The sequence below is a fragment of the Peromyscus californicus genome, unplaced genomic scaffold (genome assembly GCF_007827085.1).
Source record: "Peromyscus californicus insignis strain IS unplaced genomic scaffold, ASM782708v3 Scaffold_23__1_contigs__length_62951481, whole genome shotgun sequence".
NCBI classification, from domain to species: Eukaryota; Metazoa; Chordata; class Mammalia; order Rodentia; family Cricetidae; genus Peromyscus; species Peromyscus californicus.
Genome location: NW_026294534.1, coordinates 7,059,815 through 7,076,435, shown reverse-complemented (window position 1 = coordinate 7,076,435; position 16,621 = coordinate 7,059,815).

Sequence of the window (16,621 nt, the reverse complement as noted above, 5' to 3'; positions counted from 1 at the left end):
GCTTCCGGTGGTTACAGCCTGAAGACATATTCGTGTGGGCAGCTCAACGCCCTGTCCGGCCTCATCTTTGATTTTCAACTTCCTAATTTCTAAAAGCAAAGGAAACCGTCACTCACTTTTGTTTTACTGGAGAGCCAGACATGGGACCACTCGGTAGATGGGAGCCGCCTCGCTTTCAAAAATCCAGCGGGGTTGGAGCCACTTCAGAGCCGCCTGCAGCAGCGTGAAGCAGCACTAATAAACACGCGCTTGTGCGGTGTGATGGGAGGACCGTCACTAACTTCCTATTGTTTCATTGATAAAAATGATCTTGGAAGCAGAAGAATGTATTAACTGTCTCCTTTGGTTTTCCATCTAGAAGGCTGAAAGACGTTTCTAGAATAGATCAACTTTCTTTCATTCTGCGGAATAATGCATGAATGATTATAACACATGCTCTATCTCCCGTTTTTGCTCCAACGGTGGAAAAAGCGCCTGACATTGTAATCACAGCTTGTTGGGTCCTCAGTCTGCTGCTGTTCTGGCTTATCATGGTGGTTAAATGTCCATTCTTGTTCGGTGTGATAAATGTTATGGCCATTTCACAGGAACGAAAAAGAGAGACATGTTAAACCAAATATTGCTTCAGATTGTGTCTTTTATTCTCCTTTTATCATCATATCTCAATTTATAGCATAATCATCATTATCAAGACTGTCAGCCTCATTTAACCTCCCTGCTCTCCCGTGATTCTTTGCCGGCAGGTCTGATTGCTGCCTTCTGCTGACTGGTTGATAACGGCTGACTGATTGGCCCTCCCCACGAGGAAGACAATGATATATAGAACAGGGCGACTTGCTCTATATATTAATGAGGAGCTGGCAAAGCTTTGATAAGGCTGCAGAATAATCCATCAGCGCGGGAAGGAGCTTGTAAAACTGGGGAGACGTTTCCTGGGAAGCACCTGGGAAGGAGGTAATGACCCAGCAGCTAAACGCCAGTCAGCTGTCTCCTCTCTGTTGTAATTAACATCAGATAGTGGCGTATGGATAACCCAAGAAGTTTATCAACCCCAAATCCAGTCCCATTCCCCCCATGTTGTGCCCACCACTCACGTCTTTTTACAACATATTTAGCAAGCCAGCAATTAATGGCTCATTTTCTTTGGTGTTAGGAACTGTTTATCTTCAAAACTGGCTCTTATCAGGGGCTGTTACCTATGAAAGGCAAGAGGCATGGCGCTTTGTGCTCCGGCGGTTCCACTTCCTCAGCAGAGGCGGCTTCGCCATTAGATACAATGCCTTCAGATGGCTACTTGAGTTTGAATGCTCCGTTATTACAGGCATTATATGAAATTGCTTGTGTTATGTGAAGGGGATTACAGAGGTTCTGGATCAATAACTTCAGTGGGTGTTGGGAGTGATTACAGTGCTCTGTCAATTCCTCCATTCGGCCCTCCGTGTTGATTTACAACACACCACCTCCTTATTCACATCAAATCACTCATTTCCTTGGTAAATTCTATATATCTCAATTTACTTTAAGTAGCTGATTTGTGTAAAATAGAACGGCTTCCTCTCCTGTGTGTGCAACAGACCTAATCCTATAGAGTAAGAAAAAGTGTAAACACAAGGAAACGCAAGGGCCTCCTGGAGCACAGCGCCTGCCCGCTAAATAGAATAGCTGTAATTGAAATATCTCCACTGCCTAGGCTTTGTTTAGTGTACCGCGTGCCTTCATCTAGCTTCATTTTTTAATTTATGGGAAGGAGCCACGGACCAGTTCTGTCTCCTCAAGTGCAAGATCTGTGGACCAGAGAGCGGATACACTGACTGCTCTGTTCTCACAGAGCGGGAGGCTCACAGACACCCTAGCAGGAGCCATGGTACCCCCAGGACCAGTGCGTGGAACATTCTCACTGAGCTGACCTACAAGCTCCCATGCCACACGGGTTGTCAGAGCATCCCTTCTTCCCACTTTGTATGTACGGGCGAGTGCATGCCTGTGTGTGGACATATGCATTCATGCGTTCGTGTGTGTGTGTGTGTGTGTGTGTGTGTGTGTGTGTGTGTGTGTGCGCGCGCGCGCACTAGTGTACGTGAACATGGAGACTAATGACTTTTATAGATAGGACTCGGGAAGAATGAGCCCCAAAGCATGCAGCAAGTAAAAAGTCAGACATGTAGGAAAGATTTTTAGGACTGGAGTCTGGGATTTCTTCACCACCAGCAGCTGTCTGGCAAATGCCCCTGAGTGGCGATGAGAGGCTTGCCCTCCACAACAGTCTGGGGCAGCATTTACTTTGGAAACTGATTTTTGAACCCAAACTTGGCACATTTTTTTCTAGTCATTCTGCCCTCGAAGATGCTCTTGGGAAGCGGTGTGCTTTTCCACAAATAAATAAAACTTTCATAAATAAAGCATTTACAACCCATCAAAGACAGCCCCCCAAAGAGTGCCCCCCAATAATTGTCTAGAGCTCAAACAGACAAACAAAGCACTAGATTCACCAATCTGTTAACGCACACAATTTCTGGGGACTGAAGCTCTTCAAATAACAGACCACAAAGGAGGAAGGGATGCATGTGATTGTCCACCCTGGCATCAACTGTCCTTTGCATAAAAACATACAGATTCCCCGGCACATCTGTGCTTGCAGTTGCTCATCCACTTCTGTATATTTCTGATCTATTTGGTCCAAATTATAAAGCCAGGAGAAAATGCAGGATTCTATTAAGAATGCAAAGAAAACAATCTCTATAAACGGTCTATATTCTCTGAAAAGCCTGAGTGTCCCAGAGACCATAATATTACTTAATATGCAATTGAAATTAAAGATCTACAAACTCTGCCATCCCCTCACCGCCATAAGATAGCATCTTTTTATGAGGTTCTAGGTTGCTGGTGCTCAGGGCTCTGTGATGGGGGGTGAGGGGGAGCATGGACAGATGGACAAGATGCTCTGCTCAGCATCAGTATAGGGGCATGACGAGGCAGACAAGGACAAGGGCCAGCGAACACCCTCAAAGGTAAGGCTGGCACCTTGGCTACACACCCAACAGGGCAGAAACCTATCCAGTCCTTACTTCCTGTTTCCTATGCCCGGGGCTGGACTGGTAGTGCTGGGTCTCCTCCTAAGCTTATTCTCCTTCATGCCCAGCCACTAAGCAGCTGTCAGGCTCTAACAGGACAGAGCAGAGAAGTCATCTCAGTTTTATAGATAATAAAATGGAGCTCCATGTGGTTTGTGTCGGTGGGTCCCCAAGGAAAGGTTGAGCTAAAATTCTAATCTGTTGTCCTCTAAAATTAGAGATGTTTCAATTCAGGCATGTATAACAGCTAGTGAGGGTGACCCAACTCATGTGGGTATGGAAGGAGAGCCAGGCATGTTTAGAACAGGATCCAGGCCCAGGGGCTTGGGGTTACAGCTAGAGAACTGATGTAGAAACTGACAAAAAGTGAAATTGCGATGAAATTTAGGGAACACACTAACAGAGTGAATGCCCTGCCAGTCTTCTCTAGTGTTAGCCTTGCAGGCTGTTTCCAGGAGAAAAGCCTCGTTCTTAGCTGAGACAACAGTGGAACACTGGAGGGTGGGACCCTTGATGCTGGCATGCTTTCCTGAGCACCCTCAAGTCCACACACGCCCTCCTAAAGAACAGGTGGATGTGATGGGAAACTCACGCCGAAATCTGGCACTCTGGCTGATAGATGGCAAGCTGCTAGTTTCGGAAAACTCTAGTTTCAAAGGAGCCATCGTTCACTTTAAGTAGCAATCTATAAAAGATGGCAGCACTTAATCCATAAACCCCCGGAGTTGTGTCTGACATTCTACAAAGGACATTCACACTGCAGAACCATTTTCCAACAATAATTTTTAAAAATACAAATTAAGAATTTGTATGCATTTCTGAAGCAGACCTCAAATTCACGTAGCGAAACAATACGCTCTGACGAAGTTACCGAAAAGACAAATTCACTCACAGTCAACCAAAAGTCAGTTGCCATTTTAAGAACAAGACCGAAACAAAGCATATAACCACAAACCAAATGTCTGGTAAAGTATCAAGGCGAGGACGAAAGAATGAGCCATGAGCCCAAAGCCGTAGCTCACATGGCAGTCGTATAGGAAATGGAACACAGATCCAAGACACACAGGCTTCAAGCCAGAGACACACAACCGGCAGCTTCGAAAGGGCTGGCTAGACGCTCACACCCCCCCACAGGCTTCTCTAGCCTGCTTGGCTGGAGGCAGCAGGAAGAGATAGGAAGTATGAAACGAACTGCCACCTGCCTGGGTCAATCTCACCCCACAGCATCAGGGCGAGCGTGTGCTCATCAAGGGGTCTCCCCTCCTCCAACACACACGAAGAAGCCACTCAGGTGGAAGTCTGCCTCTCAAAAGAGTGAACCCCAGAAGCTCAGAGTTTATTCATGACATCCTTCCCAGCTCCAAAATAAGGACCCAGGATGCCAGTGACCTGAAGAGACCGCTCTGGACTTTATGAAGGGGGTTGTCTCAAGACAAGTGTGACGCGTATTGGGCAGTGGAGCACTTGGTGAGTTCCCTGGGGCTCCCAGTTTTCTACAACCAAAGCAAATTCATGATTGCTAGAAAACTCGCCATCGAATGTGTTCACTGGGAATTCTCTTCAAATAGGGGTTGAGAATTGGGGTCGGCCTCACCTAGGTGTCATAATTTTCCAGAGAGAAATTAATGTGACTTAGACTGAAATTGTAGGACTGTTAAAATGCCTTGGCTTCGTGCACAGAGCTGGCATCATCTCGATTTGTTCTAACCATCCTTACCAGCAAAGAACCCCCAAGGAGACGCCACCCGCCAGGCCTGCTGACCAGGTTGGCCCAAGGCCTTCTGGTCCCCTGAGCTGAGAGGTTTCTACTCAGCTAGGGACCTTCTCTAGATTGCTCTTATTTGGACAGATAAGAGGCCAGACAGGGTGCCCACACACCTATAGCCTCACCCAGACCCCAGGCTGGCTGCGGTTTGGTCTGCAGGGGCCTCTTTCAAACTCTTCGTGCTTACAGCAGATGACACAGGTGATCTGGCCCTGCTTGTTACTTCAATTCTCAGTTTAGGATACTGATCAAGACCAAAGAACAGCAATTATATTAAAAAGACAGGTGGTCTGTCCTTAACACGGATTCCTGTCAACAAGTATTAACTGATAAATCTGGTTGTTATTATTATTATTATTATTGTTGTTGTTGTTGTTGTTGTTGTTGTTTCGAGACACGGTTTCTCTGTGTAGCTTTGCGCCTTTCCTGGATCTTGCTCTGTAGACCAGGCTGGCCTCAAACTCACAGAGATCCACCTGCCTCTGCCTCCCAAGTGCTGGGATTAAAGGCATGAGCCACCACCGTCTGGCTGGTTGTTACTTTTTAAATGTGTGTGTGTGTGTGTGTGTGTGTGTGTGTGTGTGTGTGTGTGTGTGCAAGTGCACATGCATGAATAGATGTGTTTTCAAGCATAAAGGCAGCTCATACACATACATGCCCGTGTGTGTGGAAGCCAGAGGTCAAGCTTGGGTATCACTTTCAGAAGCCATCTACTTTGGTCTCTGAAACAGGGTCCCTTACTGGGACTTGGGGCTTGTTGCTTAGGCTTAGACTGGCTGAATTACAAGCTCAAACAACAACACTTCACTTGTTCCATGAGGGGAGGGATTCAAAAGCCAGGCTCTTGCGCATCACAAGCACTTTACTGACAGAGCGCTTTCCCAAGCCCGTGGCTGCGACCTTCTAAAGCGAGGGTTTAGTTTTAGCTCACAGAACCTTAGTGATGGGCAGATGGGCAGAAGACAGCTGGGGAGATAGGGGTAACAATGAACAGTTCAAATGAAACTCACTGAAAACTCAGTCTGCCACAAGGCCCATAGTGACAGAAAGTATGTTGTAGGATATTATTTTAAGGCGTGTTACTTTTGTTTATGTTGCATTTGTTTAACTCTGTGAAGCTGGGTTACTGTGCCTGTCTAAAACACCTGATGGTCTAATAAAGAACTGAACGGCCAATAGCAAGGCAGTAAAGAAGGATAGGCGGGGCTGGCAGGCAGAGAGGATAAATAGGAGAACTCTGGGGGAGGAGGGATCCAAAAGGAGGAGGACATCAGGGGCAGCCACCCAGCTACATAGTCAGCAATGGAGTAGGAAAGAAAGGAATACAGAAACACAGAAAGGTAAAAGCCCAGAGGCAGAAGGTAGACGGGATAATTTAAAGTTAAGGAAAGCTGGCTATAAACAAGTCAAGCTAAGGCTGGGCATTTATAATTAAGAATAAGCCTCCCTGTGTGGGTTATTTGGGAGCTAGATGGCGGGACCCCCAAAGAGCAAAAACAAACAACAACAGAAGTATCTGTGTGGCAATGCCAAGGCTATGGGGACTGCTCGTGTGAAGTCTGTATTTGAGGCCTATCTAGTCTGGGCTTCTTCAAGGAAAGACTATTCCTCTTCCTTAGGCGGGAAACACCGTACCCAAGAGATGAGACAGATGTGAGCACTGACCATGAGAAAAGGGCCACCTGTGTGAAAATGCCTTGTCACACGGTGGGGCAGCCAACAGGATGGGGAGAGAGAACTTGCCCGGCTTGCAGGCAACCCAGGAGCCTTTCTAGACTGCACATTACAAATCATTTTTCCTTTGCTTTGTAAAATGTCTGACCACATAGGTTCATTCTCTTTTTAGGGTCTTGGTCCTATTAATACATTGAGAAAGATATTATTATTTTGGGTCCTAGTTTTGTTTTATAAGCAAAAATGCACCCTCATCCTCTCCAGTGGTAAATCCGGGCTGTAAGTACCACATTGTTTTCTGAAAACACACACTGTTGAGTTCTGCAGTCCTCTAAACCCAGGTTGATGGTAAAATCAGTGGCAGTGGGTGTGGGGATTGACTATGATGTAAGGCTGGGGTCCTGAGCAGCACAGACTACTGCAGTCTGGGTGCCCAGCAGGAGCCGGGTGAGGCCTCCTTCACCTGATGGCGGTCCCACCATCCCTGGCACAGCCACCTCCCTGGCAAACATGTCCCAACCCAGTTGGCCAGCTTTTATTCCTCCTGCCCCCCCCCCCCCCCCCCCCCCCCGAGCTCTGCATCTCTGAGCCCTGAGATTTCCCTGGGCGGAAGTGGCTGCATGCCTCCTTCCTTTTGTCTCAAGCAGAGGGTTTAATAGCTAAAGTAACTAAAAAGGTCTAACAACAGAAAGGCTCCGGTTTCCAGAGTAACCGTAAAAACAGACCCAGTCTCCATGGCAAAGAGAGAAGCTATTTGCTTCAGCCTTTTCAGAGAGCAGCGAGCTGACAGCTTTCCTATAATCAGCCCCGGTGATTTGTAGCCACTAACTATATTATAATGTTAACTATGGGAGGTCTTCGAAAACACACAGGCGGAAAGAGCGAAATAATGTGGCTGGCTTCTCTCCACTGTCCCATGAATACATTATCAATTTACGATGTATAAAATAGTCTCTGCTAATGATTGCACCTGAAGCCGGGAGGCGATGTCCGTCTTGCAGGCCGCTTTCTGCAGTCCTCTTGGGGTATCTGCATCTCTTTAGAGGTCTAAGTATCTCCACTGCGTTCATTCATCCCAGGAAGGGAGGGAAGCGTGGACGTGGGTGCATTGGATTTCACCTGCTGTATGCCAAGAGTTCATTATCTAAGACTCGGGGCCACTGCTTCTTTCCAAAATGTGCCAGAATTATGCTGTGTGTGTGTGTGTGTGTGTGTGTGTGTGTGTGTGTGTGTGTGTATGAGAGAGAGAGAGAAAGAGAGAGAGAGAGAGAGAGAGAGAGAGAGAGAGAGAGAGAGAGAGAGAGAGAAACTAAAGAGGTTACTCGGCCAGACATGCCATTACAGACCCTGCCAGGATGCCCTGGGCTTCTGGTTTCCGCTCAGAACGAGAGGCAAACTGGGCTTTGCTCCTTCTGGACTGGAGGCACCACAGCTCTGCGACCTCTCTTCCTCGCTGCCCTTCACTTGATCGTGCATGGATTTGAATTTGTCTCCGTCTTTTATTTAAAAACCCAAATCTTTCTTGTGCATGTTTTCTCTGTCCCTGTGTCTCTGTGCCTGTGTTTCTGTGTGTGTGTGTGTGTGTGTGTGTGTATCTCTGTCTCTTTCTCCCCCGCCCCCGATTTAATGCTTAAGCCCCTCTGTGTGCTCACGTTTAATATCAAATGTAGGGCAGAGGTGATCTCACTGTCAAGTCTGACAAGTTAATTTTCAATGAAGCTGCACTATACCGCTAATTCTCTTTGGCTTCTCTCACACACATCAGTCCACACAGACATGTGGCTATGGGTTTACATATTGCAGAGCATATTTTGGTTATCATACATGCCCAAGAAGATTTCTATCAACAGGAGAAGTAACATTGCCTTAATAGAATGGCTAACACTTTAGTTTTAATCTCTGGGAAAATGCGAATATCTTTTCTTTATTGGGATATCACCAGAAAAAAAAAGTACAAATGAAAAGAGAGTTAATTTTTATGCCACATGCTAAGGCCTTCAAGAGAAACTGGAAGTTTAAGCTCATTAGTTCAAAGTTTGGAGGGTAAGATTTGAGAAATAAATACCATGTCCAGGTAATATTACTTAGTAATTGCCTCATTTCGAAATGGTACAATGAAAAGTATTAAAAACTTGTCCCCCAAATTAAGATGGGTTCATGCAATTAATCAGATGCAGGATTTAAATTCCCCAGTTGTGTGTTGAAAACAAACCAACTTACACTAGCTTACACCTCAGGTGTATAGTCAAGTGACCTGGTGGCTCTCTCTCGGGCTACTAAACATTTCAAGTGACCGGGACAGGAAAGGTACCTCCAACAGGCTGGGTGGGTCAGGGAGCCTCTGTCCTACACATGAGCTGCCTGAACAGCCATAAAAAAATCAGCCCAGCGGGCAACAATGTCTCTTCATTTTCCAGTTCTGTTCTCTAATCTATTTGAATCAATTTAATGTGTTCTGGAGGTCTGCAAAGGGAGCGGGGCGTTTGGGTCACCCCTACTCATTCTCAGCTGGCCGGAGCTTCCCTGGGGAAGGAGATGGTTAGGTGAGGGCGTTGATGGGGGTGAGGGGCAAGTTGATAAATGTTCCACGTTGGAACCTAGGAGAAATCAGCAAACACTCCATGACCTCCTCCCAGGATCACATGGAAAACCTCCCAAAGTGAAAAGCTATTGCTTCAAATCCCTGAGATAGCGCCTCTCCCTGTCTGCAGAGTAACTATTTATCTATCAATGTGATCTCCCACGGCACGCCTCATTCCCATCCATGCTGGGTTTTATAAATTGCTTAAAGATAAAAAGACTTACCCTGCTGTATAAAAAAAAAGTAAGACATAATATTGAATTTGCAGGAAAATGAACATTTTCCGGGTGCCCCTTATATATTTAAAATTGCTGTTTTCTTGCAATGAATATAATTTACTCTGTCTTTCCCAGAGTATAATCCCACAAGGGCTTGACCAAACAAAACTGTTCTAATGATTGCAAATGGCTCAAATATTCTGTCCAGTGAGTTAAGTGATAAAAGTTTCAGCGTTAAAAGAAATAATAAGTGGAATTGCACGCATATTACAGTAATTGTGAGAGGCGTCCAATTTACATAGAAATCACGGGAAGGAATTCTGGCCACAGCATTTAAGTGAATCATTACAAGAGCCCGGCTGATACACTTAGAAGCCGTGGCATGCCAGGTGTGTCTTTTAGCATAATAAGTCCTGTAATGGAGCCTTTAAAAGCTTAAAATGTATACTTAGATTAACCTTTCTGTTTTAGGGCTTTTTCCTTGGGGGGGGGGGGGGATGAGGCCAGAAGAGAAATCTTAAAGGGAATCTTAAAGGGATAGCCCCTCTCTTTCACCCAGCGAAGGTTCCTTCTGGGCCCTTCTTCTCCTGACCAAGGGTTTCTTCTAGCCCCCATTTCACCATGCACTGGATACATGGCCTGTTGTAGGTGTTTAGTAAAAACTGGCCATGTTTTCTCCCTAGTTAGAATTCAAGACTTTTCACTCAAATTCCTGAACTGAGGGTGATACAATCCTGACATGTTATTTATCTCTTTGCAGTTAGGGAATATTTTCTTTTGTTTGGTTTTTGAGACAGGGTTTCTCTGTGTAGTTTTGGCGCCTTTCCTGGATCTCACTCTGTAGCCCAGGCTGGCCTCGAACTCACAGAGATCCGCCTGCCTCTGCCTCCTGCGTGCTGGGATTAAAGGCGTGTGCCACCATCACCCAGCTAGGGAAGATTTCTTTAGTCAGAAAGATAGAAGCAAACAACCTCCAGAGCCAAAGCATGCCAGGCAGGAGCCGAGTAACCCAGTTTCTCCTTCCTGATTGTCCGTGAAGCCACTCCCCCTGCCCCTCTCCCAACAGCCCGGTGTGAGCTTTAGAGTTACTGCAGTAAAAGCGAATTTCAGCCTCATTGTAATAGACCCATGACTGAAGATGAGTCAGCTCCCAGCACCGTGAACAGGCAAGACAGTGTGGACCTGATTCACTCCTTCCAAAGTGACTCTGTGGGCAGGTGGGGAGGGAGGTTAACTCTTCGGGTGCCCTGAACTGAGCATGCTCCGTGGGACCTTCTTACCCGAAACCTCCTCTCTTGCCCATGAGTCACGATTCACCCTTCACCCTTCTGCCTCATCTAAACCGTAGCTTTTCCCTGTGCGCTCTTCTCCACAGTGTGGACCTGATGGCTGTCTGTGTGTGAGCTTGGATAGGTGTCTGTGTGGGTTAACCCCTGTAGGGTAAGGTGCTTACAGAAGCCCTCTTCTCAACCTGCTAGATACTAGAAACAGCCCCGGGGTACTCCTCCACACAAAGAAGCACCATACTGCAAGTGGGGTACCTGAAAATCTCTTCACCCCCTCCCCCACCAGGGACGGAACCCTTTCATTGTTTTCCAGAAAAACTGAATTCTAGGGGTAAACTAAACTGCAAGTATCAGGCATAAGGAAAAAAATACAATAGAAATGGTCAATAATAAAATTCTGAAGTCCTTTCTCCCGGGCGGGACTTCAGACTTCTGTGCACAGGAGCACAGTGGAATGTTCTCGTTCCTGTGCTTGAAGTGAGTGGGAGCTGTGTGGAGAGAACTAACCTTGGCCAACAAAGACAGCTGGCCTTGTTCTGTCTGTTTACAGGAGGAGGTGGCTGTGAAACAGCAGGCAGAGCCATGTGCTCTCCACACCTGACATCGCAGAGGCTAAGATATCTTCACATTCGGCAGTCAGGTGCGACCACAGAGGAAAGGCTGCATGCGTTCCCTCTTGTTTCGGAAGTGGGAACTTCATTTTCAGGAGTATATCATTTATTGTACAAATGAATGTATTGAGGGATTTATATTTAAATACATGCAGGGCTTGCCATGAATACACGCGTGTTCACATGCCGCTGTGCTATCTGACTGCTGCCACACTCCATAGCACCGAGAACTCACATCGTGACCATGTCGTATTTACCTCTGACTGCCAGTATCCAGGTTTCCATAGGATGCTGTATATAAACGTTTTACGGGTGGACAGTTTAATGGCAGGCCCTGAGCCAGGGTCTAGAGAGGGATAAGCTATGACTCATTCCCTTCCTTCAGGGAGCTTGCTAACGGGTTGGTGGCATGGCCCAGACAGTATGACTACAGTTGATGTGTGACCCAGGCATCAGTTTGGCAGAGACCGTGGAAGGTAACCAAGGATGGCGGTGTGGATGTGAAATTGAACTATGTCCCGAGTCGCCACCAGAAAGACATTGCAGGGCTTCTTTTAAAGTCCATCCTCAGTGGGATAGAGAAAGGGGAGGAGATGGCTCCATGTTTGGAAAGCTGGGAAGTAGATGGGTTGCTGGTGTTAGGTCTGAAAGCTCTGGGATGGAAAGTAAGAAGGCCTGATACTGCACGTAGGAGGTCTGTCTGCCAGTTTATCGCTATGAATCCTGGGAACAGGTCTATGGCAGCGGAGGCAAAAGCAAGAGTCTCTCTTAGTGTCAAACCCCCAGATCCTATCCCAACTCAAGCAGGCTGGTGGACACCCTTCCCTCTGCCAGGAACTCAGCCCTCAAGTAAGCAGAGCCAGGGCTGCTGCTCTGGTCCTTTTTGGGCCCTCAAGCCAAGAACTATTGGCCCTTAAAAGGACAGGCAGATGTTGGACCATAGATAATGACAAAAAAAAAAAAAAAAGACCTATAGATACCAATACTGAAGTTTCCCAACTTAAAGAAACAGCCCAGCTATAAGTCATATGCCCATCAAATATACCATGTGCCTGGAGTTTTCTGACAGTCCCCAGCCTTGCAATGCTCCCATCTCACACACAAGCAAACGGCAGGGTATCTTCAGATAAGTGAGCAATGATAACAGTGTGAAAGACAGAGGAAAGCATAGCGTGACAAAGATATTTATGTGGTGACATCAGAGACCATATATGAGGTCTTCATAAACCACATTATCTCTAAAGATATAAGAGATGGTGGGCAAAATGGCTCAGAGGACAGGGACGCTTGTTGCCAAGGCGTCTAGACGACCTGAGCTCAAGCAATGGAACAGAACCATGGAAGGAAAGAACTGATTCCCACAAGTTGTGAGATTCATAAGCGATGACAAAAAAGGCCCAGGGGATTAGATACCTGGACCAAAGCTCTCAGAAAGTAGAGCCCAACCCTAAAGGAAGAGAAAGCAGAAACAGGAACTTAGAAAATGAGATGAAAGGTGATGTCACTTTAGGACATCAGCCCCAAAGGTCCAATGTTCAAATAACAGGAGTTCTAGAAGGATTTTACAGAGAAATCACCAGCAACTTCAGAAAAGATTCAGGACACATGATCCAAATTAAAGAGGCCTAGCAGGTGCCCAGAACAAAGGCTGAGTTGGTGGAGAACACCAGTACTTCAACATTTTACCTGATTTTGCCTGGGATTTTAGATAATTGTGAAGTTGATAGGAGAATAAGGACCTTCCAAATGAGCTCACACTGAAGTAATTCCCATCGGCTAAACCACTTTGTAGCACACACTTACAGAAATCGTACACACTCATGAAGAAGGGCAGACAGAATCACAAGAGCCCAGAAAAGGCATGAGAAACAACACTCTGTGTCCCAATGGGGAACACCGTGGCCTTCAGGGTCATTCTGAACAAAGGCAGCACAGATCTCTGAATTTGATGGAGACATGAATGTGGACCGGGCACAGGGAGCTCCTGAGGGCAGAGTGAAGCTACAAGCCTAGTTCCACAGCTAAATATACGAGTATTCCTGGGGGCTCACATACTGTAAACAGACACCTGCGACATCATCACCATCTTACTTACATTTGCGGGGGCGTGGGGTGGGGGGGTTCAGTGCAGGGGAAGCAGTGCAGATCATTTCTAGACTCACATAGTCCAGAGCTCTTGGCACCAACAGAGACCCAGGTTTATCTCAGATCTAAACCCAGCCACCAATGGCACCAGTGCTCAAGCCTCTGTTTCAAGCCACTACCATTTAAAATGCATCTCGTACTTAAAGAGTCCAACGAAGGGAAGAGGAGATGCTGAGGTTGGATCAGAACGTCAGTAAACCAAGGAGGTCCCAGGGAACAGACATGTCATTTCAAAGCGTCACAAGGATTCAGATTTGGCGGCACACACCCACAATCGAAGCACTAGGTAGACTGAGGCAGGAAGATGTCTGAGAATTTGAGACTTTCTTGGGATAGTAAGTTCCAGGCCACCCTGGGCTATAGAGTGAGACCCTGTCTCAGGAAAACAGAACAAGTCAAAACTGCTCAAGGGACTTGGGCTCAACCTGGAGAATCAGCAACTGGCCTTGCCCTCGTGTGATGACATTTACAAAGCTCCAAGTTCACAGGCACCGTCTCTCCCATCGCCGATCGCTGTGTGGGGACCAGGGGAAATGAGGATAAGAGGAAAAGTCAGGATTACTACTAAGAGTCAGGTGTCCTCCCTACATTCACAAGGAGCAAATGTCTGTGAACGGTGCTCTCCACTCTCCACTGTTGGGTCAAGCAGGAAAACAACGTCCACATCCCAGCAGCATTGAGGAGATGCCTCAGGATGGCCACAGGACAGGCCAGCACGTAGGAACAAAAATACTGAGGATGTACCATTATCCACCAATACGCTCCCGAGGAAACACAGGTGATGTAAAAGCCACATAACAGCCCCCCTGCAAACTCATTACACATGTTGCAAAATCACAAGTTCCCCCGCATCATTTAAAATATAAAACGAATTTCTGCTGAAACCCTCCAACGACACAGTTCTGCAAGCTCCGCCGAGTTACGTAAACTGGATGTGGACGAGCACGTGGGTAGAGAGAACCGTGGGGGTCTGCAGTTAGGATACAGCAGCAGCATTAGCCCAGCAGTGGCCGGAAAGCAAGACTTTAAGGAACAGACAAAAAGGCAGAAATAGAGGCAAACAATGTGCTACTCTTCAACATAACATAGGAATGTGTTTTCAGTCAGCCGAGAAAGACCAAACTGTCCCATCAGTTCTTCAGGAAAAACCGCTTACGTGTAAACATTGACTGCTCTGCACTCGCCCCACACGTCCACATAAAGTACATGTGGATTACTGCAACCACGAAGCCAGAAGGACCGGAGAAAAATTTACATACGTAAACATCTGCCGTGCAGACAGTCTGCAAACATGGAATCGTAGGAGAAACTAAGGAAAATTTTGATATACCTGAGTACCTTTTAAGGTTAAAAAAACAGGAGGGCACAACAAATTTTGGAAAATAGCTAAAGCAGACCATCATACCCAAAAGCTACTAAAAAAAAAAAAATCTCATATGCAAAAAGTACTTGAAGATCAACAGGAAAAAACTCTCTTCATGGAGGAGTGGACTGTGGCTATAAATAGACAGTACACGTCAGTAGATACTTAGTCACCTTATGGAAACCATAGTAACACAACTTAAAACCAGATACATTCTCAAAAGGTCAAGCAGCAAATAAAACCAAACCAAACAACAAAAACCAAACTCAGATTCTCAAGAGCCGGTCTCTTACTTGCTGGTGAGTGTGTCCAACTCCTGTGAATTTTCCACAGTGCAGGTGCTTTGGAAACACAGGTCTCTCTCCCTTGGCTCAGAACTTCATTCCCCCTGAGGAAAGAACCAGAAATCTACGCTGAGCTTTAGCCAAACTTCAGATTGCAATTTTTCACTTCAGTTAAACCTGGGGGGAAACACAAATGGGAAAGCTTGCATCAAGTCAGCTTAGGTATGTATCTATTTGGTTTTGGTGAATGTCCTGGCTAGTTTTATGTCAGCTTGATACAAGCTAGGGAGCGAAAGAGGGAACCTCAGTTGAGAGAATGCCTCCAGAAGATCCAGCTGTAAGGCGTTTTCTTAATTAGTGGTTGAAGGGGGAGGGCCCAGCTCATTGTGGGTGGTGCTGGGCTGGTGGTCCTGGGTTCTATAAGAAAGCAGACTGGGGCTGGAGAGATGGCTCAGCCGTTAAAGGCTAGGCTCACAACCAAAAATATAAGAAAGCAGACTGAACAAGCCATGGGGAGCAAGCCAGTAAACAGCACCCCTCCACGGCCTCTGCATCAGCTCCTGCCTCCAGGTTCCTGCCCTGCTTGAGTTCCTGTCCTGACTTCCTCCAATGATGGACTACAGTGTGGAAGTGTAATTCAATTAAATCCTTTCCTCCCAACTTGCTTTTGGTCATGGTGTTTCATCACAGCAATAATCATCCTAGCTACGACAGTGAAAGACCACAGTATGCAATGCCACTCAAAGTCACTACAGAGTCACTTTATCAAAAAGACAAGAGTCCCCATATGTACCTGCCTATGAGAAACTCTGCTTCACCCCATAAAACAAACATTTTTTTTTGCAATGCATTTGAATGCATTTGCCTTTCCACCTGGAACAACCGTATTGCATATAAGTTGTCGAGTAGCAAACTGTGAGGGGGCTTTGTGGTGGTATTGTGTTCCCCAAAATATTGTGCATGCTAATAAACTTATCTAGGGTCAGAGACAGAGCAGCCACAATATTAAACATAAAGGATAGGCAGTGGTAGCACACGCCTTTAATCCTAGCATTCCAGAGGCAGAAATCCATGTGTTCAAGGATACAGACAGGCATGGTGACTCATCACGCCTTTAATCCCAGAAAGCAAGCCTTTAATCCCAGGGAGTGGTGGTAGAAAGCAGAAAGGTATCTAAGGCGTGAGGACCAGAAACTAGAATAATTTAGCTGGTTAAGCATTTGGCTGGTTAAGCTTTTAGGTTTTGAGCAGCACAGTTCAGCTGAGAGCCATTGGGAGATGAGGACACAGAGGCTTCCAGTCTGAGGAAACAAGACCAGCTGAGAAGTTGGCCAGGTGAGGTTAGCTGTGGCTTGTTCTGTCTCTCTGACCATCCAGCATTTCACCCCAACAACTGGCCCTGGGTTTGATTTTATTAATAAGACTCTCTAAGATTCCTGCTACAGGGCTTTACCTGCGTCTAAGCACAGGACGTCCAGGTCTGTATGCTGTTGACTGTGCATCTGCAGCTAGAACTCTTCCCAGAACTGTGCACCGGTGACCGGGTCCCCAAGACCACCACACCCTCCCCAGCCCAGTTTCTGCATTACTCTGACACTTGCTTATCATGACATCAACTTATTA